Raw genomic sequence first — 23,182 nt, forward strand, 5'->3', positions numbered from 1 at the left:
GCAGGAGGGACAGATTTTGCATCCACAACTGCAAATGCTAAATCTTGCAGCCTGGCTTATTCCTTGAATTCTCCCCCAACAACCCTAAACAAGCAGGTGTTGGATGTCATTCTCGAAGCCAGAAGACCCAGTACAAGAAAATCCTATGCTGATAAGTGGAAAAGGTTCTACTCCTGGATTCTGTTTAAAGGAGAGGACACAACTCTGCCCTCCCTGCCTCTAATCCTGGATTACTTGGCAGATCTACTCCACAAAGGCCTGTCCTTCTCCTCCATTAAGATACATGCCTCAGCCATTTCATCTCATTACAACACTGAGCTACCTCTCTTCTCGCACCCTCTTATCAAACAGTTCCTGAGAGGGGCAAACAACTTAAGGCCACCAAGGAGAGCACCCACCCCTGCTTGGGACCTTAACTTTGTACTGGAAAAGCTCACGCTTCTTCCCTTTGAACCTGCTGCGTCAGCAGACTTAAAATTCCTCTGCTGAAAAACAGCCTTGTTTCTGGCCATCACTTCAGCTAGAAGAGTGTCTGAGCTACAAGCACTTATGGCTGTGGAACCATTTTCCATGCTGACAGGGTTTCCCTCAGGACTAACCCTTCATTCATGCCGAAAGTGGTGTCCAGTGTGGCTCTCAAACAATCCATCCATTTGCCAACTTTCTTCCCTAATCCTCAAAATAAAGGGGAAAGATCCTGCACTCCATGGACATGCACAGACAGCTCAGATCAGAAAATCTGACCAGTTACTAGTCAGCTTTACAACAGGGGCAGAGGGCAAGGCCATTTCAAGACAGTTTCCAAATGGATAGCACACTGCATCCATTTCTGCTACAAGCACCATGGGAAACCAACCCCTCGGGGTGAGAACACATTCCACTAGGGCAACATCTACCTCTACAGCATTTCTCAGGGGAGTCCCTACCAGGGACATCCTGGAAGCTGCTACCTGGAGTTCAGTACACACCTTCACCAAGCATTACCACCTGCCTGTCTTCCAAAACCAGGGCAGGTTTTGCAACAGCAGTCCTGCAAGCCATACTAGCCAGCCCTAACTCTTCTTTACTGCCTCCACCCTTCTTCAGCTTTTGGAATCCACCAAGTGTGATGACTGCAACAGTGAAACAAGAAGAACATAGTACAGTTGTGTACACTTACCATAAATGTAGATGTTCGAGTGTATTCACTGTTGCAGTCCTGGATTCCCTCCCTCCAGCACCTTGTTTTTTTTCTCTCTCTCCTCTCTATGGCTATTGCTCACCCCTTTCAGAGGTGTTTGTATTTACTTTTTACTGGTGGTGTTTTCCCCAAAATAACTTAGCTCTCTATTTGGGGGGCTCCTGACATTTGGGGCAAGAAAAACTGATGTAATGGCATTGGCTGCCTGTTTTTATACCCCGGATGACCTGACGTCAGTCCTGGAGCGACAGCATCCGACGCAGAAATACCAAGCCTCTGGTATTCAGGCTGACTGAGGGCTGGCTTACCTGCAGGCAGATAACCCAAGTGTGATGACTGCAACAGTGAATACACTCGAATATCTACATTTATGGTAAGTGTATACAACTGTACTTTTTTGATGTTGAACACCAGTCCAGTTTCTGATCTGTGTCCCCAAAAAATTAATACATTCTGCTCCCTCTGACTTCTCTGACTTTGAAGGCAACCTGTGATCCTCTCTTCATGCTCAGTCTTCGTTCTGCTATTGTTTGACACAGTTTGTTGTGGGAAGTTTGATTTTCTGATGAACTTTCCTTTGTAATAATCTCTATCTTCTGCAAATAAGTTAGTTCGTATTAATGTTTACTTAGTGTTTCCTGTATTTTTTCCAAACATTTATACGACTTGTGTATCCCCTAATATTGTACTTAATTTGAAGACTATTGAATGCATTTTTAATTGTTTTCCTTCTGAGTTGCTGGAAGTCATCTCCTTTATTCATGGTGAAAAATGGTCTGCTTTCTGTTGATCACTGTTTTTCATTGACTTTCCCTTAGATTTTCCCATTTTATTAATTTTTGGCATCAGGTGCTGTACTTGCAACCATTAACCAAAGAAATGTAAAATAAATCATTTTTATCAGCATTTTTGTTGAGTTTGTGTTTTTACACTGTAAGAACTCTGATTAACATATTGGTCAGTCAACTGTAATCTCAATATGCTTTCTACTACCATAAAATGTATTGTGAGCACTTTTACTTGCAATAACATTTTTAGGCATTTGTGGTATCACCAAATCCTTTCTTCATTTTGATTGCATGCTGGTAATTCTAATTGTTGCTGTTATGTTTGCCAACTAGCATTTTTCATTTCTTACTGTAAAGGAGAAGGGTTTTGACATATGTTGCAAGTTATTGGCGATTGCTGGATTTAATTATTGTCACACCAGGAAGCTTTTTTATGAATTCTGCATCCATTGACTACTTGATTATTTATGCTAAAATCTTTCCTGCTGACAATTTTATGTTTTAAGGTAGGAAAGGAAAATAACTGTCAAGATGTTACTGTAGGATATACTTTTTACTCAATTTCTCACCAAACAGTAAAAATTTGATTTGTCATTTTACATTATGCAGTTTTGCTTACTTGCAACATAGTGTCTACTATCTGCGTGAATGAGCGTGCATTCGTTGAAGGTTGTGCGTCAGGGCTGGTAACTCGGCACGTAAAAATCCACTACCAAACATTAGCGGACCGGAGTTCCGCTGTGGCGACCCCTAGCCGAAAGACACAACAAGTGTCTACTATCTAAAGTTCAAATGATGTTAAGTTGTCAATCTCGCCTTCATTCTTGCTTGATGGGTTTGGAGCCGATCCTCGGCTCCGACTCGGCACTTGCTAAGCTCGAGAGTCACGTTTACCAGCTCGAGGCAGCCCCATATCCCATGATGCAAGGCGGTAAGTACCCAGATCTCGTTTGCCGCTTCGCTGATGAGGTCCTCCTTTTACCAGCTCCTGGTAAGTGAATTGTTACTTTACTATTTTAGCCCCTTTTTACAAAAAACCTTAAAATTATTAGTTTTAACTTAGTTTTAATCCCTTTCTGACAGAAAATTTCCCTGTCTCCTCATAACTTTTAGTCAGACTTTCACCCATCCCCGCCCTGTTAGGGTGTGTGTGTGTGTCTGTTATTGATACCTTTTGGTATATTTAATTTAATTTCTTGGACTGGTGTTGTGTGTGTGTGTTTTATCACCATGTCTAAAGAAAGGGTCTCAGGCTTTAAGAAGTGTGACTCGTGCTGTCAGAAGATGTCTCTGACAGATGGTCACACTTCTTGCCTTTACTGCCTGGGGCCTCTTCACCTGCAGGACTCCTGTGCTATATGTCATTCTTTTAGCCAGAGAGTCCTGCAGGAAAGAAGAAATAAATTGATTTTGAGGGGCCTTCTTAAGCCAGAGGGCTCTCCGGATAAGTCGGCCCCATCTAAGACTTCTAAGTCTTCCAAGGCCCAGGCTTCTGTGTCCAAGCCTGTGGTTTCGGCTCCGACTCATTCAGAGTCGAGATCGGCTCCGGCTGGAGCCGATTCTGGGTTACCTAAACCTTCGGCACCGATGGCTATCGGTGCCGACTCTGGTTCGACCACTTCGGTGTCGGCTCCAATCGGTTCCGACCACCATGTGGCCCAGGCATCTGTGTCGGCTCCGATTGGCTCCGACACCCTTACATTTATGGCCGTATCGGCTCCGGCTGGAGCCGATGCATCGAAGCTACCTGTCGGTGCCGATAAGTTGTCGGCTCCGACAGTTTCAGTGGTTTCATCGGCTCCGATGGTTCCTTCGTGGGGGAGGTCTAGGTCCCTTCCTTGGAGCCGATACTTTCGGCTCGCTTCTCTCCTCTCGGAGCGGAGCCATCGGAGCTGATCTTCAAGGTCATCCAGGCTTTCTGACCATGATTTGGAGTGAGTGGTCAGTAGATTACTAAAGTCACAGGCACTGGCCCAAATGCTACATAGTCCGTCTCAGCAGGTGACTATTAGTCCACACCGCATTGCAGTTCCTCCTTCGACTCTACCTCAGAGTTTGGAGTTGGAGTCTTCGGAATGATTTCTGCTATGGCTGAGGGACAGATACCCCTTCTGCTCCTTCAGCCTCTACTCTTATCTCCTCTTGAGACCTTCCTTAGAGGGATTCGTGGCGGGCTTCCCTGGTCTCCTCCGAGGGGGTGAGTGGCATCGGACCCTTGTCCGAGCCCGCTCTTCCCCTTGGAGCCTCGGCCTTGGTGAGCTCGGCTCCGACATCTGCCTCGGAGCCCTCCTTTCGGTGGGTACTGGAGTTCCTAGTTCTTGAGCGGGTTCTCTCGGACCTTCCTGGGAGGGGGGCCTTCGAGGTGATGAAGAGTGTGCTGGCCACTGGTCTCAGCCAGCAGTCTGTTCCCTTAGCTCCTCCCTCTATGGTGCCTGTTGACATCTCTGCCACTTCTCTTGCTCCAGGACCCAGAGATCCTCCGCCTCAGGTTTCCCCACTGGGAATATCCCCTCTTCCGAGGATTCTCCTGATTTGTCGGGGATCCTCCGGAAGAGGACATGTAAGAGGAAACACGTAGACTCCCGAGTCTATCACTTCAGATACTGACTTAGATGAGTCAGAGGGCTCCCCGAGATCCGCCTCTGAGGATGTCTCCTTCTCAGACATCCTAGAACTCCTTAGACAGTAGTGATACTGGCCCACCAATAATCCCTGCTATGATGAGTCAGTATACCTGGCGGCGTTTGGATCTCGGCCCTCCACCTCCTGGGTGTCTCCGCCTTTGACCCCCTTATGCAGGTTATTGCTCGAAAGGCGTGGGCTGCTCCTGACTCTGTAGAGCCTGTCCCTAGGAGGCCTTCTAAATTTATTACTGCCCCGTCGGACAAGCAATTCCTTACAAAAGGTGTCCCCGCTGATGCCATGGTGGTGGCGGCTGCCACCAAGAAGGAACTTGCAGATCCTTCCGTACCTGTCCATCCTCCTAATAAGGACTCTAGGACCATGGATAGATATGGTAAGCGGATGTTTTCTTCAGCGACCTTTGCTATGCATTCGCTGAACTACCTTTGTCACTTCACCAGACTCCAAAGGGATATCCTTAAGGAGCTAGGTGAAGTTGTGCAGGATCCTACAGCTGCGGGGGCTCAGGAAAAAATTGCTTCGCAGCTAGGAACCCTTAACTCCATTGCAAACTCCTCCATGCGGCTGATATCATATGCTGCTGATGGAGCGAGTAGGGCCGCAGGTACAGGTGTGGCTCTTAGACGCCAAGCCTGGATGCGGCTATGTAATTTTGCAGATCCCTTTAAGGCGTCCTTCACAAACTCTCCCTTTGATGGGTCAGCTTTGTTTGGCCCTCAAGTGAAGGAAACGTTGACCAGGTGTGAGCAGGACGGCAAAACTCTTTCTGCCGTAGGAGTCCGTTTTTCCACCCCTTCTATACCTTATCCCAAAGGACAGAAGGCTGGCAAAATGTGGTTCTGCAAATCCCAAGGAGTCACGCCGGATTCACGTGGTCAGTTTACCCCTAGAGGCAGAGGGGGTAACAACAACAGACGCCGCTCTAGAGGCAGAGGGGGTCCACAAAACCAGGGAAACAGAGAGTCTCTCTCTGACAAGCCCTTTCAGCATCCCTGAGATGTTGCCCGGCTGTCCCTCCTTGGAGGCAGTCGGGGGAAGACTATCGCTGTACCCAGAAGCCTGGCGTTCTCTCACTCAAGACAGATGGGTACAGTCGATCATATCCGAGGGTTACAAAATTCCTTTCGAGGAAAGTCCTTTTATCCCTCAAATTCCCTTCCAGATGTACCACCGGTCTAAGGGAAATTGCAGAGTTAGAAGTCTCAAAACTACTGCAAAAGAGCCATTCAGCCAGTTACAACAGACCATTCAGAGCCGGAATCTACTCAAGGTTCTTTTGGTCCCCAAAAGACGGGAGACTGGAGACCAATATTGGATCTCAGCAGACTCAACAAGTCTGTGAGGAAGACAAGATTCCGAATGGTCACTCTTCAGTTGATTCTGCCCTTCTTGCAGAAGGACAACTGGATGTGCTCAATAGATCTTCAGGATGCATACTATCACATAAAAATTCACAGACGCTCCAGGAGATTTCTCCGCTTTCGGCTGGGGTCCAGTCATTTCCAGTTCAGAGCCCTGCCCTTTGGTCTCACCACAGCCCCCAGAGTGTTCACCAAATGCATGGCAGTGGTCACGGCTCACCTGAGACGTCAAGGATTCCAGGTGTTTCCGTATCTCGACGACTGGCTCCTGTCAGCCACCACCAGGCATCAGCTTGTTCAAGCCAGGGATTACACAATAAATCTTTGTTCTCATTTGGGCATCTCGATCAACTTCAAAAGTGATCCTTATTGCCCTGCCAGTCTATTACTTTCATAGGCTTAAACTTACACACTGTTCGGATGTCAGCTACCCTTACAGACCAAAGAGTTTCAGACATTCAAAGTCATGTCAGGATCATTCTAGCCAACAAGAAAGTACAGGCCAGAATGGTTCTAAAGGTATTAGGTCTCATGACTGCGGCCATTACTCTTCTTCCCCTGGCTCGCTTCTACATGCGCCTTCTTCAGTGGATGTTGTTCACTCAGTGGTCTTACCAACAACTTCCAATGCGTCACCAAATTCTGGTGACACAGATTTGCAAAATCATCTTGCTTGGTGGATCACTTCTCCCCAGATTCACCAAGGCAGACACTTTGTACCCCATCCCCGGTAGCCACTGTCACCACGGATGCCTCCCTGATCGGGTGGGGGGGGCATTATCAGGGCAGGATGGTTCATGGGACGTGGCAACAGTTCGAGTACCACCTGCACATAAATGTCCTAGAGATGAGAGCAGTGCTTTTAACGTTGCAAGCCCTCAACGACTTTCTTCCTGTAGGGACAATTGCAGTCCACACAGACAACATGTCTGTAGTTTGGTATATCAACAAACAGGGCGGAACCAAGTCCTACCCCTTGTGTCGAGAAGCTCAGACTTTGGCAATGGGCGATCTCCTCTCATCGGTTTCTGGTAGCAACGCACATCCCTGGGAAAACCAACATTTTAGCGGACAGATTGAGCAGAGCTATTCTCATGCCTCACGAGTGGTCTCTCAAGCAATCTATAGCGGAGGAGATTTTTCTGGAATGGGGTCGCCCATGTTGCGATCTTTTTGCTACTCCCCAAAACAGCAAATGCCCAGACTTCTTCTCTCTCTTCCCTCTGTCAGGCCATCCCCCCAGAGACGCTCTGACCCAGGATTGGCCCCAGGGACTTCTTTATGCCTTTCCTCATTTTCCCCTGATCCCTCAAGTTATCCAGAAAGCAACCATTTTGAGAGCCAAAATGATTCTCATTGCTCCTTATTGGCCTCGACAAATTTGGTTTCCGTTCCTCCATCGTCACCTTTTGGTGCAGCCGTGGCATCTGGACCCAGTGCCAGATCTTCTGATTCACCAATCCGGTCAGCTGCACCGGTCTATCCCTTCTCTCAACCTCACAGCATGGTTGCTCCACTTCCTTCCTTAGCCAGGCTTCCTTTGATCTCTAACCCTGTTAGAGACATCATAGTAGCTTCTTTAAAATCCTCTACCAGGAGGATTTATACAAGCAAATGGAAACGTTTCTCTTATTGGGCTAAAGCCAAGAATATTGGTCCCTTCACTGCCCCAGTTCAGGCAGTTTTGGACTTCTTAGCGGAGATTTTTCATGCAGGCTCCTCTTCTTCCACAGTTAGAGTTCAATTGGCTGCTATCTCGAACTTTCATGTCGGGATCGCAGATCACAATATTATGTCCCATAGGCTTTGTAGAGCCTTCTTGAAAGGAATTTTCCTGCTAAAGCCTCCAATCAGGAATCCTCCTCCTCAATGGGATCTAAATTTAGTGCTGACATCCTTGATTCTTCCCCCCTTCAAGCCAGCTGTTTCTTGCTCCCTAAAATTTCTTTCTTGGAAAACATTATTCCTAGTAGCTATTACATCGGCCAGAAGGGTGTCTGAACTTCATGCTCTATCAGTTCGACCCCCCTATTTGATCTTTCACAAAGACAGAGTATCATTGAGAACTAATCCGACCTTTTTGCCTAAGGTCGCCTCAAAGACTAATTTGAATCAATCCATTGATCTCCCTGTATTTTTTCCAAACTATTCAAACAGATCGGAACAAAAACTACATTATCTTGATGTCCACTGCCAACTCCGATATTATTTGGACAGAACTAAACAATTTAGGAAATCCGATCAACTCTTTGTTTCCTATGCGGATAAGAAAGGCCTTCCTGTCTCTAAAGTGACCTTATCTAGATGGCTTTCTTCTGTCATCTCTGAAATTTATCTGCTCAGGGGAAAACAGCTGTGCTCAAAACCTAAAGCACATTCAACTAGGAGCATAGCTACTTCTACAGCCTTTCAAGCTAGACTTCCTTTAGACACTATTTGTGCAGCGGCCACTTGGGCCACTCCTCATACTTTTGTTTCCCATTACAAATTGGACTTGGCCTCCAGGGACAGAGCCAGTTTTGGCTCTACAGTCCTCAAGAGTCTGTTCCATTGAGCCACCCAGGATAGAGGTGCTAGGGACGGTCCCATCAAGCAAGAATGAAGGCGAGATTGACAACTTAACATTAAGAAGTTATGTACCTACCATAACGCGTTCCATGTTAGTTGTCTTCTCTCGCCTTCTTTCTTCGACCCTCCCTCCTTCCCCAGGCCTGGACAGACCTTTTCTACAAGGAATTATTATGCTGAAGACCATTCAGAGCTGGTCCTTCTTCCATCCTGTAGGCTTTCTTTCTTCCTTTGGGAAGTGTTTATGCTTGGTGCTATTGCCCTTTGTCATCAAACAAGATCTGGGTACTTACCGCCTTGCATCATGGGATATGGGGCTGCCTCGAGCTGGTAAAAGTGACTCTCGAGCTTAGCAAGTGCCGAGTCGGAGCCGAGGATCGGCTCCGAACCCATCAAGCAAGAAAGAAGGCGAGAGAAGACAACTAACATGGAACGTTATGGTAGGTACATAACTTCTTATTTTCTTACCTTGTATGCAAATGAGAGCTTTCAGTATTCAGTAAAAGATTAGTTGCCATCTTTCTTTTTGAGAAAGATTCTTTAACAGTCGTCTGTCCTTAAAAATCTACTGTTATGGTAAGTATGGCGAGTATCTTACACATTACTATACCTTCTTCTCTTTGAGTGCTTTATGTTATGTATAGATATGTCAACCACTAAAGGGTAGTTGCATCCCTTATCTTTGTTGTTTGAGGACATGAGTTTTTTTCTGCGGGTTTATGCAATATAAACAAGATTTCAGGTTCAGACAAGGTTATGTAGTGTTTTTTTCTGCACTATTTACCGTTATCATCCATGACCATCTTGTTATAATGATGTCACGGATTGCTTCTTGTGCTTTTTACTTGTATTTGTATGGCTAAATGCTTATAGTCTTTGTTGGATAAACAGCATATTTTTTATATTTTTCATTGCCAAAATGCTTTAATGAAGCTTAAATACTGATAACTGTTATGTGGTGTGTGCTTTCAGAGTACCAGAGGCATGACTATATGGTATTGCCAGTACCGTTCCATTACTAAAGATACATTCATGAGTATTGTGGACTTCTAGTTGGCTTCATTACTTAAAGTGTATTGGTGAGTTTTTAAACAGCTTAATTGTATTTGCTCATTGTTTCTCCTCATTTTGCACTGATGATCTTTCTATGAGCCATTAGTAAGTTGTTCCCTGTAGTTTAGGTGTGTAGATAGTCTGGTGTAATAGCTTCATAAAATCCCAAAGACCCTTTCTCCCCTACATTCTGTTGAGGAACACCTTTACTTGCAGGCAGTATATTTTTTGGCTTTAGTCCTGGAATCTGGATTTAGTGCCAGGGTGATGGCCTTTATGTCTGTATTAACTAGAGAGAGACTATCCCAAAATTATTTAGCACAGTAACAGAAGACACTCACCAGAACAGTAAATCTACAAATAGTAATTTATGTAGTAAGGATGTTCTCCTTGCAGTCCTTTAATTTCATTTGGGATTTTGTTCATAAGTTGATTGTATGAGAATGAAGTACTTATTTATTAGATGTTTAGTATCTTCTCACAAAAGTAATAATATGCTTTTCCACCAGTGTGTCTTATATATCTGTTTATTTTCTTATTTGTCTGCATATGTGATTGTAACTTACTTGGTCTATCACTCTGAATAAATAAAAAGGCTGTCACCTTACTAGCTTTTTGTTGTAAGCAAGCATGAGACCAGTGGCTTGGAGTTTTCTTAGTACAGTCATTGTAAACTGGCAACAGAAGGGAAGATAGAACTGCTAGTGAAAACTTATTAGGACTAAACAACACTTTGCAGCATGAGAAATTCCTTCTGTTCGGGCTTGGTGCACATTTGACTTACTCTTGAAGATTTGAACCTCGCCCAACTTACTTTCAGTATGCAGCAGTACTTCATTAGTAAACAGATGCATTCACCTTGTAGTTTAGATGAACAGTGTTAAGATGAAAGGCAATAATAATATAGCTAATGCATGTTCATAGGTGTATACTAGGCTAACGACCACTAGGGCCCTTGTAAACTTAAGCTGTGCTGCCAAAATGTGACTCACAAATTTGATTTATATAGGAGGTGATTTGCTGATTGCCTCTGTCCACCAGAGATATAGTTGCAAGACCAGGGGTGAATTTCTAATTTACCCATACATTGGTCCATGTTGTGCTTAAGTAGACATAGGGAGGAACTCTGCTTTAAATGGCTGGGAAGCCTGTTCCAGAGAATGGGAATTCTCTGATAAACATATCTATCTGTCCAGCATGTCCTATTTATGTCAGAAGCAAGATTTAGGTCTTTTAATCCAGTAGTTCTGATGCTGTTTGGTTTGGGGATGTGAAAAAGGTTCACAAAACAGGGTCAAGGGATGCTTTGTATGCCAGGCAGAGATCACCTCTCAGAAATCTGTATGATACAGAGTAAAGAGACGGCTTTGAGGTGATCAGCATAGGACATTGTGTTTACTTTCGTGTATACTTTTTGTAAGGAACCTTTGTGGACGTTCCAGCTACTGCATGTGTCTGGTCAGATACACGCCAATAGGGGCATTATAAAATATGATGGATCAGATAAGGGTTGAGTACAGTGATATGGACCTAAATGCCATGCCCTTGCTTGTAAGTTGAGCAACATAGTGGTATTGTCTTGCTACGTTGTATACATGTTGGTCGCAGGCTAGGTTACCGTCTACATGAGTTCCCAGATCCCTAACTAATGAGTCAATGTTTGTGGGTGTTTTATTGATGACTTGGTTACCCGGGACGGCTGACTTCCCAAAAGCTACTATAATGCATTTCTTGGTGTCAGGTTTTAAACCATCACTTTAGCACCAAGCATTTGTCTGTGTCAGACCTTCCTGAAGGGTGTTCTTATCTTGGGGGGGGGGGGGGGATTCACTGACTGTTCCCAGTTTGTAATCATCTGTGAACTCAGTTAGTCAGAGGCCTTTGACATTGACTTTGACATCCGAGAAGTAGATGCCAGAGGTGTGGGTCTAGCACAAAGCCCCAGGGACTCCACTGGTGATCGGCCTCTTTCTGGAGGTGGTCTCACTGATTCTAACTTCCTGGGTCTTATCAGTGAGGCAGCTAACTATACATCATATTATAAAGGGATTTATACCTAGTTCTGTAAGTTTGTTGGCAGTACCCAAGTGGGGTTATTTTAGCAAATGCTTTACCAGATCTAGGTAAGAAGTATGCAAAGCTTTCCCCTCATCCAGTGACCTTTTCAGAGAAGTCCACCAGATTAAGCATGACCTTCCTTTGACGAAGCCAAACTGAGATGGATCCAGTGTCTGGAGGTCTCTTATGTCCATACTGATAATTTCCATGGTAATTCGTTCCATGGCTTTGCAAATAAGACTAGTCAGTCTAATGGGCCAGTAGTTTCCAGGATCTGTTGGAGGTCCTTCCTTATGAAGGGGATTACTGTCACAGTCCTCCATTCAGGTAGCACAAAGCCTGTTTTAAGACTGTAGTTAAAATAGACTATTCAGGAGGCATCCTGGAGCGTTATTGGTGCCCATTGAGAGACCATGTTCTTGGCTGTAGCAAGGCAGCCAGTACAGGGTCCCTGGTTATGTATGTGGCTCCCCCTTTTAATTTGCTGCAAAGTAACTTGCAAGCAACGACTAACAACTGCTCAAGCATAGGCTGAGTAATGTGTGATTTATTGTAGAATTGATCACGTATGCAAATACAGTGGTATGCCGTGCTTATCACTGGTATTTAGAAAATGGAAATATGCCGATCTGAAGTAGGAGAATTCATTTGTCAGCAACCTGTGGGTATGGATCCGATATCGGATCCGAACCGGCATGGTTTATCCAGCTATGGATCCGAGCTCCTAGCTCCTCCCCTCACCCATAATGCCCTGCTCTCCCTACATGACCTCAGATCTAGTTTGCCTCGCATGGTAAAGGCTGGGTCGTCAGAGCTCCAAAAGCTAAGTCTTAGTATTCTTATTAAAGGGTTTTAAAACTTTTAAAACTTTTAAGTTGTGTGAAAGTTATAGGTTTCCCTTCTGTTTATATCTTTTTTGGGTTAATTTAATATAGTTTTTACCCTCCCCTCGCTGGTTCGTAGTTGGTGTGTGTGTGTGTGTGTTTTTTGGGGGGCCTTTGTGTGAGTGTTTTAGTTTATTTTATTGTTACTATTTAAAAAAAAAAAAAAAAAAAAAATAGTGATGTCTGAGGCCCCAAAGGCTGTTTTATCAAAGTGCTCCGAGTGTGGCCATAAGCTTTCCCCTGCTGATGGCCGCACTCTGTGCGTTCGATGCCTTGGGGTTGAACACCTCACTTCAGGGTGTTCAATCTGTGCAGGGTTCAACCCCAGGGCATTGAAGGAGCGGAGGTCGAAGCTGGTCTTGGCGGGACTCTTGCCCCCAGACTCGGCTTCGGCCACTGCCCCCTTGGTGGTCACTGCTTCGGCAGTCCCTGCCTTGCCTGCTCCCCCTCCTCCACCCGGGATTCAAACTCCTACCAAAGGGTCGGAGGAGAGGGAAGCCAGGAAAAAGGACCGGAGAGAGAAGCACCACAAGCGGCGGGCCGAGACCTCCGTTTCAGCCCCGCCGGCTAAGCGGGCTTCTCCTCCGGCCTCTCTGGCTGCTGGCTCTCCCCCTCCTCAGACTCCGGTCCCCGTGCTTTTCACCGGAGCCTGAGGATGAGGAGACCCGACCTCCTTCGAGGCTATCGAGGCGGCACTCAAGGCCTATCTCGGTAGCCTCGTCGAGGTCTACTTACAGCCTCTCCGATGCTGATCTGGACCGGATGATGCGAAGGTTCATCCAGGCCCAGATGCAGATGGGAGTACTCCTGCCTCCCCCCCCTCTGGGGGGGAGCTTGACCCCCTTTTTTAAGCCCATTGCTCCTTCTCCAACCCGCTTCCTGGGTTCGGAGCGCCCGGAGCCGGGCAGCCTCGGAGCCGTGGGTGGGTCGGCCCCGACAGTACTGGGTACTTCGGATCCGACCTGCCCTCGAGTCTGTCGGATCCGACATCTCGGAGCCTTGGCCCGAGCTTCGGATTCGAGGGACTCAGTGTGCCTTTGGCGCCGTCCTTGTCGGAGCACACTGGTCCCTCGGATCCGAGGGGCTCGGCGCCGGCTCCGATCCGCTCATCGGATCCGAGGGAGAGCCGACTTTCGGATCCTATTGTCGAGGCTGGCTCCCCCTCGGCTTTTGATGTAGTGGAGAGGGCTCTGTTGAGGGCATCCGGACCCCCGGCCCTTGCTTCGGCTCCGTCCCGCACTCCATCTGCTCTGGGCCAGGCTTCCATCACCCGGCCACTGGGACAGCCCGCTTCACTGCCCCAAGCAGTTCCTGTGGTTCTGGACATTGCTGGTGAGGGCTCCTCGGACAGCCCCCCCAAGGAAGCACCTCGCAAGCATTCGTGTAAGAGGAGGCACATAGACTCCCCCGAGTCTTTGACCAAAGACACTGACTTGGAGGAAGGGGAAGGCTCCCCAAGATCACCCCCTGAGGATGTCTCCTTTGGAGACATCATGGAAATGTTACGGATTAGAGGTGGGTGGTTTGCCCCAAAGGCTTCCTCGGACGAGTCAGTGTTCTTGGAGGCATTTGAAGCGGGCCCGTCTACCTCTTGGGTGTCCCCTCCTGCCGACCCCCTGGTGGACCTTATTACCACCAGGGCGTACCTCTTGGGTGTCCCCTCCTGCCGACCCCCTGGTGGACCTTATTACCACCAGGGCGTGGAAGGACCCGGACACCGTGGAGCCAATCCCTAAGAGGCCCGACAGGATCCTTAGCCCCCATGCTGACCGTGCCCACTGGAGCAAGGGACCCCCGGTAGATGCCATGTAGTCGGCAGCAGCCACTAAGAGGGAACTCGCCCAGGAGAGTCCCTCAGTCCATCCCCCGAGCAAGGAGTCTCGGATGATGGACCATTTGGGGAAGCGAATCTTTAGTTCAGCGACCTTCTCAGTGTGGGCGCTCAACTATTTGGCACACGTCATTAGGATGCAGCGCGATCTTATCCAGGAATACGCTGCATCCCCCCCAGAGTCCATATCGGAGGAGGACAAACTTATGCACTCCACCCGTATGGCCACTCTTCGTTCTGTGACTAACACCTCTATGCAGTTACTTTCCCACACTACCGAGGGAGCCGCTAGAGCTGCGGGAGCGGGCCTAGTTACAAGACGGCAGGCCTGGCTCTGCCACTGTGATTTTACAGAGCCCTTCAAGGCATCATTCGCGAACACCCCCTTTGACGGTTCTGCCCTTTTTGGCAAGACGGTTCGCGATATCTTGGTTCAGAGCGAGAAGGATGGGAAGACGCTGTCTGCCATCTGAGTCCGCTTCTCTGTGCCCCAGAGGTCCTACTCCAGGAACCAAAAGGGCCAGAAGAAGATGTGGTTCCGGAAGTCGCAGCATTCCCAACCCGCTCCGGACAACCAGTCCTTCCGCGGCAGAGGAGGACAGGGAGGACGCCGCCCTAGGGGCAGAGGGGCTCCCATGAACTTTGGGTCCAGGGAACCTTTCTCTGAATGGCCCATGCAGCAACCCTGAGGGGTTGCCCGACTGCTCCACTCTGGAGGCAGTCGGGGGACGTTTCTCGGAGCACCTAGCGGCATGGGAGTCCATTACATTGGACCGCTGGGTACTCCGGATTATATCCAGAGGTTACAAGATCCCCTTTCTTCATGTCCCAAAGTTAAAAATCCTCCCCGATGTTCCAGCCGATCAGAGGGAGGCCGCTTCAGCAGAAATTGGCCATCTGCTGAGAAAAAGAGCCATCCAGCCCATTCCCCCAGACCAGATCGGATCAGGGTTCTACTCCAGGTTCTTTTTAGTGCCAAAAAAGACGGGGGACCTAAGACCCATTTTAGACCTGTCCCTGTTGAACCTGTCAGTTCCCAAAGAGAAGTTCCGGATGGTCACTTTGCAGTCCATCCTCCCCCTTCTAGGGGAGAATCACTGGATGTGCTCTATAGACCTCAAGGACGCGTACTACCACATTCTGATGGACAGACGATCCAGGAGGTTTCTTCGCTTCCAGCTGGGAGCCAGTCACTACCAGTTCAGGGTCCTTCCCTTTGGTCTCACCACAGCCCCCAGGGTGTTCACCAAAGTGTTAGCAGTGGTTGCGGCCCACCTGAGGCTTTAGGGGGTGCAGGTCTTTCCGTACCTAGATGACTGGCTTCTCACTACCCCAACAAGGCATCTACTCTCTTTGGCAAGAGACTCCTTCCTTCGTCTAGCTCCCAAGCTAGGCATCACGGTAAACATAGAAAAGTCCAACCTGGTCCCTACTCAAACAATAGAATTTATAGGAGCCAGGCTAGACACGAGAAATTTAAGAGCCTTTCTCACAACCGACAGGGTTCTGAATCTGCGAATCCAGGTGCGGGCCATCCTTCACTCCAGCTCAACACCTGTGGAATTGATCCTGAGGGCACTAGGGTCTATGGCGGCAGCGATTACTCTTCTTCCGCACGCCCGCTTGAACATGCGGGTGCTTCAATGGACACTTCAGGTGCAATGGTCATTTCTCTCCCTCCCCCTGTATCATCCCATTGCAATCAGCAAGGCTTGCAAGCGGTCTCTCTTGTGGTGGCTCCATTCTCCAGACCTCCCCAGGGGCCACCCCTTTTGTGCATCTCCCCCTCTCGCCACGGTGACCACGGACGCTTCCCGCCTCGGGTGGGGGGGCATTTTGTGGGCCGGATGGTCCAAGGCACGTGGAGCGATTCAGAGACCTCCCTGCATATCAATGTTCTGGAAATGAGGGCGGTGCTCTTGGCGTTGCGAGCACTTCAGGCCCTCCTTCCCCTGGGAACAATTGCGATTCAATCAGACAACATGTCGGTGGTCTGGTACATCAACAAACAGGGGGGAACCAGGTCTTACCCTTTATGTCGAGAAGCCATGAGAGTGTGGGAATGGGCGATCTCCACCAACCGCTTTCTCATCGCAATGCATATTCTGGGTCGGACCAACATCCTAGCGGACAAGCTCAGTCGCACCATTCTCTCCCCGTACGAGTGGTCTCTCAATTCTCAAGTAGCGAAACGTATCTTCGCACAGTGGGGGACTCCCTGTTGCGATCTCTTTGCTTCTTCTTTAAACGCCAAGTGCGACAGTTTTTTCGCTCTAATCCCCCCTCCAGGGGATTCTCCGAGAGATGCTCTGGTGCATGCTTGGCCTCCCGGTCTTCTTTACGCATACCCCCCTCTACCTCTGATGCTACAAGTACTTCAGAAAGCCTCTCGGTTGGGGTGCAGAATGATCCTCATTGCCCCATTCTGGCCTCGACAGATCTGGTTCCTTTACCTAAGGTCTCATTCAGTGAATCCACCTTGGATTCTAGATCCCATTCCGGATCTGATATCACACCCGTCGAACCTGCCAACTCCGAACCTGGACATCCTGAAGTTGACTGCTTGGCTGCTCCAGTTCCACTCCTAATCAGGACTCCCGGTATCTTGTCCCCAGTTAAGGCCATTCTGGTAGCGGCCCACAAGCCCTCTACCAGAAAAATTTACCGCAGTAAATGGAAGCGTTTCTCCATTTGGGCAGAGCAGCAAGACCTAGATCCTTTCACGGTTCCCCTTCCTTTGGTTCTAGATTTCCTTACTACTCTCTTTAATGATGGCGCCAGTAGTTCCACGGTCAAAGTTCAGCTGGCGGCCATATCTCATTACCATGTTGGACATGATTCAGGGTCTCTTATGTCGGCTAAGTTATGCAAAACCTTCCTAAAAGGCACCTTTTTGCTCAGACCCCCTGTCAAAGAAACGGTTCCCCCGTGGGATCTTTCCTTGGTACTTCAGGCCTTGACCGCTCCCCCCTTCGAACCTGCGGCCACAGTCGATCTTAAATACTTGCCCTTTAAGACTGCTTTTTTGGTAGCCATTACTTCGGCCAAGAGAGTTTCAGAGCTTCAGGCCCTGTCCATGAAACCGCCTTATTTGATTTTTCATCCGGAACGGGTGTACCTAAGGATCAATCCCTCCTTTCTTCCTAAAGTAGCTTCGAAGCTAACATTAATCAGTCCATCAACCTCCCTGTTTTCTTCCCTAAGTATCAAAACAAAGGCGAATACAAGCTGCATTCCTTGGATGTTCACAGGCAGCTTTGTTTTTACCTTCATAGGACAGCTGGTCATAGGCAATCAGACCAGTTGTTCATTTCTTTTGCCAAATTCAATCTGGGTAAACCAATTTCCAAAGTTTCTTTGTCACGCTGGATTTCTCAGTGTATTTTGTTGGCGTACCAAGCCTCTGGGAGGCCCGCACTGGAGGGAGTCCATGCTCATTCGACCCGGTCTCTCTACTTCAGCGGCCTTTAAGTCTAGGGTTCCTCTGGATGACATTTGTTCAGCAGCCACTTGGGCTTCATCTCATACCTTTATTACTCATTACAAGCTGGACGTCACTTCTAGAGGTAGAGCATCCTTTGGCTCCGCGGTGTTCCGGAATATCCTTCCATGATGGCCACCCAAGATTCAGGTAGCTGGGGACTCTGTCCCACAGGTTGCTGACAAATGAATTCTCCTACTTCAGATTTAGAAGTTATGTACTTACCATAACGTTCCATCTGAGTAGGTGGATTAATTTGTCTGCAACCATCCCGCCCTCCTATCCCCCTGGCCTTGTCAGTTTCCTGCATAGGGTGTGTTACCCTTTGGTTAGGGTAGTTGGTGCAGGGCAAACTCGATCTGAGGTCATGTAGGGAGAGCAGGGCATTATGGGTGAGGGGAGGAGCTAGGAGCTCGGATCCATAGCTGGATAAACCATGCCGGTTCGGATCCGATATCGGATCCATACCCACAGGTTGCAGACAAATGAATCCACCTACTCAGATGGAACGTTATGGTAAGTACATAACTTCTAATTTTATTGCTGGCTTCTGGTTGATTAAAACAGTAAAACTAGCTGTACTTTAAAGCCATTAAATAAAATGCTCCAACAGTAACAAGAAAATTGGCAGCGAAAGGTCCACCCTGAGGTTGGGCAGTATAGTGAAAATGCCATACCTTTCATGGACTCAGACACCAACTACCTGGGAAGTCAGGCCTTGCAGCATGCTTGAGCAACCGTGGTTCTCCAGTTATGTTCTTCTTGTGAAGTATTATTGGTAAAATCATCACCAGAGATTAGTACTGTAAAATGAAAAATCTGTAAAGTTGCTGTGAAATCCTGGTTGTTACATTCTTCCTCCAGCATGTCTTTCAAACAATGGTTTCTTTTTCTTTTCACTTCTTTTTCACCAAAATGAAATAAATAAATAAATACATTTTTTTCAACAATATTTTCTTGGGACCCATAGCAGTTTGCAGAAGCATGTTTGCTGAAGTACAGCTCTGAAGGGATAACTCGCTAAATCAGTTGACTACTAATGCCAGCTGTTAGGTTATGAGGGATTCATACTCCTTACCCCCGCATTCTTATGTGAAGTTTATCTAGCACATTGCCTGTACTTAAACATTACAACTCCAGGGTTCAATAATATCAGAAAGGAGTGAAACACCACCTTTACCACATCTGCACCTCTTTTTCCTAAGGCTATACAACCTGGGAGCAGTGATATTTAAGATAGGGGTTGTGGTGGGTACAGTCCCTCATGTAGGATGTGCCTTAGGGTAATCCCTCTGCCTAAAAATGTTCTCAGACTGATGTAGTATATTTTATTTTGCTGATTTAGTGAAGTGTAGATTCAGTGAGCTATGCTATGTCGAAACATGCCTCTGTAAAGTATCTTATCCATTTTTCTATTTTGCTGATTTAGTGAAGTGCAGATTCAGTGAGCTATGCTATGTCGAAACATGCCTCTGTAAAGTATCTTATCCATTTTTCTGCTTATATGTTGACAGACACTATCTACTGTGTCTTTAAGTAGTTTAGGGAACAACTTAATAAAGAAAATGCTACATAATGCTTAAAAGCTTTCCCTTCTCTGCAACAGCATCCTACCCATAAGTACATAAATGCGTATAGATGTGTGTTTTACTTTGTACTTTCCTTCTTGTATAAACTTGGTAATGTACTGCCTCAAACTGCATAATAAAATAACCCGGAAGGTGAACTAGTCTAGCGGTCTTTTTCAGTCCCAAGCTGAGCCAAGGATAAAGTGCAGTTCATATTTAAAATATGAGTTGGTTATGCAAGTTAATTTAAATGACTGCCTTCTGATGTCATCAAAAAGCAAACAAGCTCATACAAGCAAGGCAGAACTATGTAAGGTATAGTTTAATTAATTAAGATACATAACAGGTAACACAAATGAAAGAAAAGTTAGGTCCTCTGTACATTTTCTTTTGTAGAAAATTTAATATAAGTTTGAAAAGAAAGAGGCTAAAGTTGAAAAGTGTAAATAAGGCAAGGTTAAATAAGGAGATTTTGTTGAATTCACAAAAGCCTAAAGAATATCCAGTCTATTAGTAGGCTCATTTAGCTCACACTTCACTTCCCTCTCCATGCTAGTATTAACAGATCACATAATCACACATACACCTTGCCAGTCAAATCTCCCAAGAATATGTTCTTAAGGTGCTAAGGACAAGAATGCTAGGTCTGTGGGGCCAATAAAATACCAGGCTGCCTACTGGTCAGCCTGAAACATGACTTGTCTGTTCCCCTACAGAAGCTATTCTATGTCAGCCTCAAAACAGGTGTCATGCTACATGAATAGAAAACAGCACCAGTCATTCCCTTTCACAAAGGTGGGGCTTCAGTGGGCCTGGATAATTATAGACCACTAAGCCTGAGAAGTCTCATCTGTTAGGCTATGCAAAGAATAATTGTGGAATTAATGTATAGGGATATAGGTAACCTACTGACTCTTTACCTAACCCATTTTGGACACCATTTTCAGCTTGACCATGGAGCAGGTCCCTTGGTCAATCCTTTTTCTAAATTGATCAAACAGCCTTTGCCACCACAGCAGGCTAGCAATTTGCCTCAGCTGCAGGTGGGGGACTCTGCTGTGGCCATTTGTTGTACCTCAGACCACTCATTTTTTACCCTGAATCCCTCTGCTGTAGCACCTGTAGCCACTATGGACTGGGAGTTAGCCACATTCCCTGTGGCTGTTGGGGTCTCCTCAGTGGGCAAGTGAGTGCAACTCTTGTCGGTATTAAGAGAGGAGAACAGGGAAGGTTTCTCTATTTTGTCAGAATGCTGTGCCCATACATTGGGGATCTGCTGTTACCATTAGTAACACAGTTGGCCCTCTCTTTCCAGTCAAAAACAAACAGAAAACCAATCATATGTCTATTTATTTATTGACATTTGGTAACCAGGAAAGTCTGACTGGGTCAGATAACCCACTTTCAGTGGAGCCCCAGGGAGAAAAGCTCCAAAACACATACATATATCATACATTTATCGTAAATAGGTATTACATGCACATAAAGGTATACATATACAAGTGTATAAATATTAAAGTAAACGTGTTGACATACATATTTTTGATAATTTAGAATGAAAATTTAAATGAAGGTACAAGAAAACATATTAAACATATACAGTAAGTGATTAAATTTTGCTTGGTTATGTAGACAAAAGTATATATGCTTGCAGATTGAAAGGTTGAATAAGAGTAGTGTAGTAAGCAGATAAAAGTACTTGAAGAAGGTGTGGGTGGTTATAATGATGGGACCCAATAGCTGTAGTGTGGTGGGGACGAGGAGAAAGCAGGGGTGATAAGTTGGCTGTTATGCTGGATGATTGAGAGATGTGTTAAGAAGTAGGTAATAGGAAGGACTGGAGAAAAGAAAGTGTGGAAGAGTATTAAGATGTGTGGTAGGTGGAGCCGAGAGTTAAGAAGCAAGTGGGAGGTAGTTGAGGTTGATTGAATAGCAAGGAAAGGGATGTTAGGTGGGTGATGGGATACATCTCTTCAATTGTTTGGATAGGAATAGTTTACAGGGTCTGACTCTAGGTTTAATTCAGGCTATTGATCCTTCTTGTAAAGTAGCTTCTGCTAAAAGAAAGAAGGATTCCTCTTTTGCTGAAGGGATTCAAGATTTTTAATCTTAACAGGAAGATGCAGGAACGGATGCAGGGTTTTTCTTCAGAGTTCTGATTCAGACTCAGAAGAGAGGTCAGTTTCTAATTCTCCCAGTGGGTGTTTCTGTTTCTCTAAGAATATTGCTAGAATGTGCCAGTGTTTTCAGTGGGAGAACACTGAGGTTTCTCAATCCTTCAGGAAAATACTATAAGTTGGTACAGAAGGATTTTCCAGGGCCAACACTCATTCATCCTGTTCTGTCTGCTTTATAGGTTCATAGGTTCATACTAGGCTATCTGCCCTAGGGCATTTATAAGCCTAGCTAGAATGTGTTTGGCTTTCGCCACCCATTTTAAATTTATTTTGCTATGCCCTTTTTCGAGGTTAGTATACTGTGCCTCTGTCTAACAGTGACACAGAAGTGATACCCGGGGTAAACCTACGATCTCCCATCCACTCATCAAGATTCCTCTTGAAGAGAGTCAATGAGGGACTCTGCCTAACCTAGACTGGGATTTTATTCCAGAGTGAAGGGAGCCTCTGGGTTATGAATCTGTCCCTCCAGCATGTCCTATTTATTTCAGTGCTGAGGTTCAAGTCTCTCGAGCGTAGCTCGATGGGATTTGGATTTTCTGAGGTGCAGCATGTCCATTAATTCGGGTTGGACATGGCTTTATACGCCAGGCACAGATCGCCTCTGAACAGGCGGTATGCCACTGAGTAGAGCTGGAGTTTCTTTAACCGGGCAGCATATGGCATCTGTTTGAGCCCTTTGATCCTCTTGGTGAGGTACTTTTGGGGTCTTTCCAGTTGCTGCAGGTGTCTGGTAAGGTACATCCCAAAAGGGGCATTGTACTCAATTATGGGCCTGATGAGGGATGAGTAAAGAGGCACGATGACGTCCCCTGATCTAGATGTGAATCCCTTCATGATTAGGTGGGCTATATAAAATGTTTTTCTAACCACTTTGGCCACGTGGTTGTCAAATGAGAGATTGCTATCAACTTGGGTCCCCAGGTCCCTAATTACTTCTTCTGTACTTAATGGATTACCACCTATGTGGTAATTTGTGGGCACTTTGTTTTTGCCAAAGGGGATGACTATACACTTTTTGGCATTTAGCTTGAGGCCATGGCTCTGGCACCAGTTGTCTGTTTCTATGAGGCCCTTTTGGAGGTTGCTTGTGTCGACTGGAGAGTCGATTATGTCGCCCAGTTTGCAGTCATCTGCGAACTTGGTCAGCCAAAGTCCTTCCGTGTTGGCCTGTACCTCCGAGAAATATATACCGAACAAGAGAGGTCCCAGGACTGAGCCTTGTGGGACACCACTTGTAACTGGTTTGGAGTCTGACATGGCTCCAGCAATTCTAACCATGTGGGTTCTGTCCTTGAGCCAGTTTGCAATCCATCTAGTGACATAGGGGTTTATATTTAAGCTGGTGAGCTTATCTATAATGCCCGAGTGGGGTATTGTATCGAAGGCTTTTGCGAGGTCCAGGTAGGCTGTGTGGACCACCTTCCCCTCATCAATGGCCTTGGTGACTGTTTCAAAGAAATCAACCAGGTTTAAGAGGCAGGATCTGCCCTTAACAAAGCCGAACTGGGTAGGATCCAGTGTTTGTAGGTCCCCAATATCTTTATTTATGAGGTCCATGATGATCCTTTCCATAGCTTTGCAGACCAA

The 23,182-nt window shown here is 46.5% G+C and overlaps 1 protein-coding gene across 10 annotated transcripts in view; it reads left to right on the plus strand.

The window, feature by feature from the left end:
- Positions 1 to 23,182, plus strand: part of NR2C2 (nuclear receptor subfamily 2 group C member 2) — a 1,701,781-nt gene that overhangs the window by 168,030 nt on the left and 1,510,569 nt on the right. For 5 of the 10 annotated variants that reach the window (XM_044078615.1, XM_044078620.1, XM_044078614.1 and 2 more), the window contains exon 2: positions 9,513 to 9,619. The exons of the other annotated variants lie outside the window; for them this stretch is intronic. The gene's annotated coding sequence lies outside the window, so the exon portion shown is untranslated. The remainder of the gene's footprint in view (positions 1 to 9,512; positions 9,620 to 23,182) is intronic. 10 annotated transcript variants of the gene reach the window in all.

This window comes from Protopterus annectens, chromosome 7.part1 (assembly GCF_019279795.1).
Source record: "Protopterus annectens isolate FY-2018-M chromosome 7.part1, PAN1.0, whole genome shotgun sequence".
Classification (NCBI taxonomy): domain Eukaryota; kingdom Metazoa; phylum Chordata; order Ceratodontiformes; family Protopteridae; genus Protopterus; species Protopterus annectens.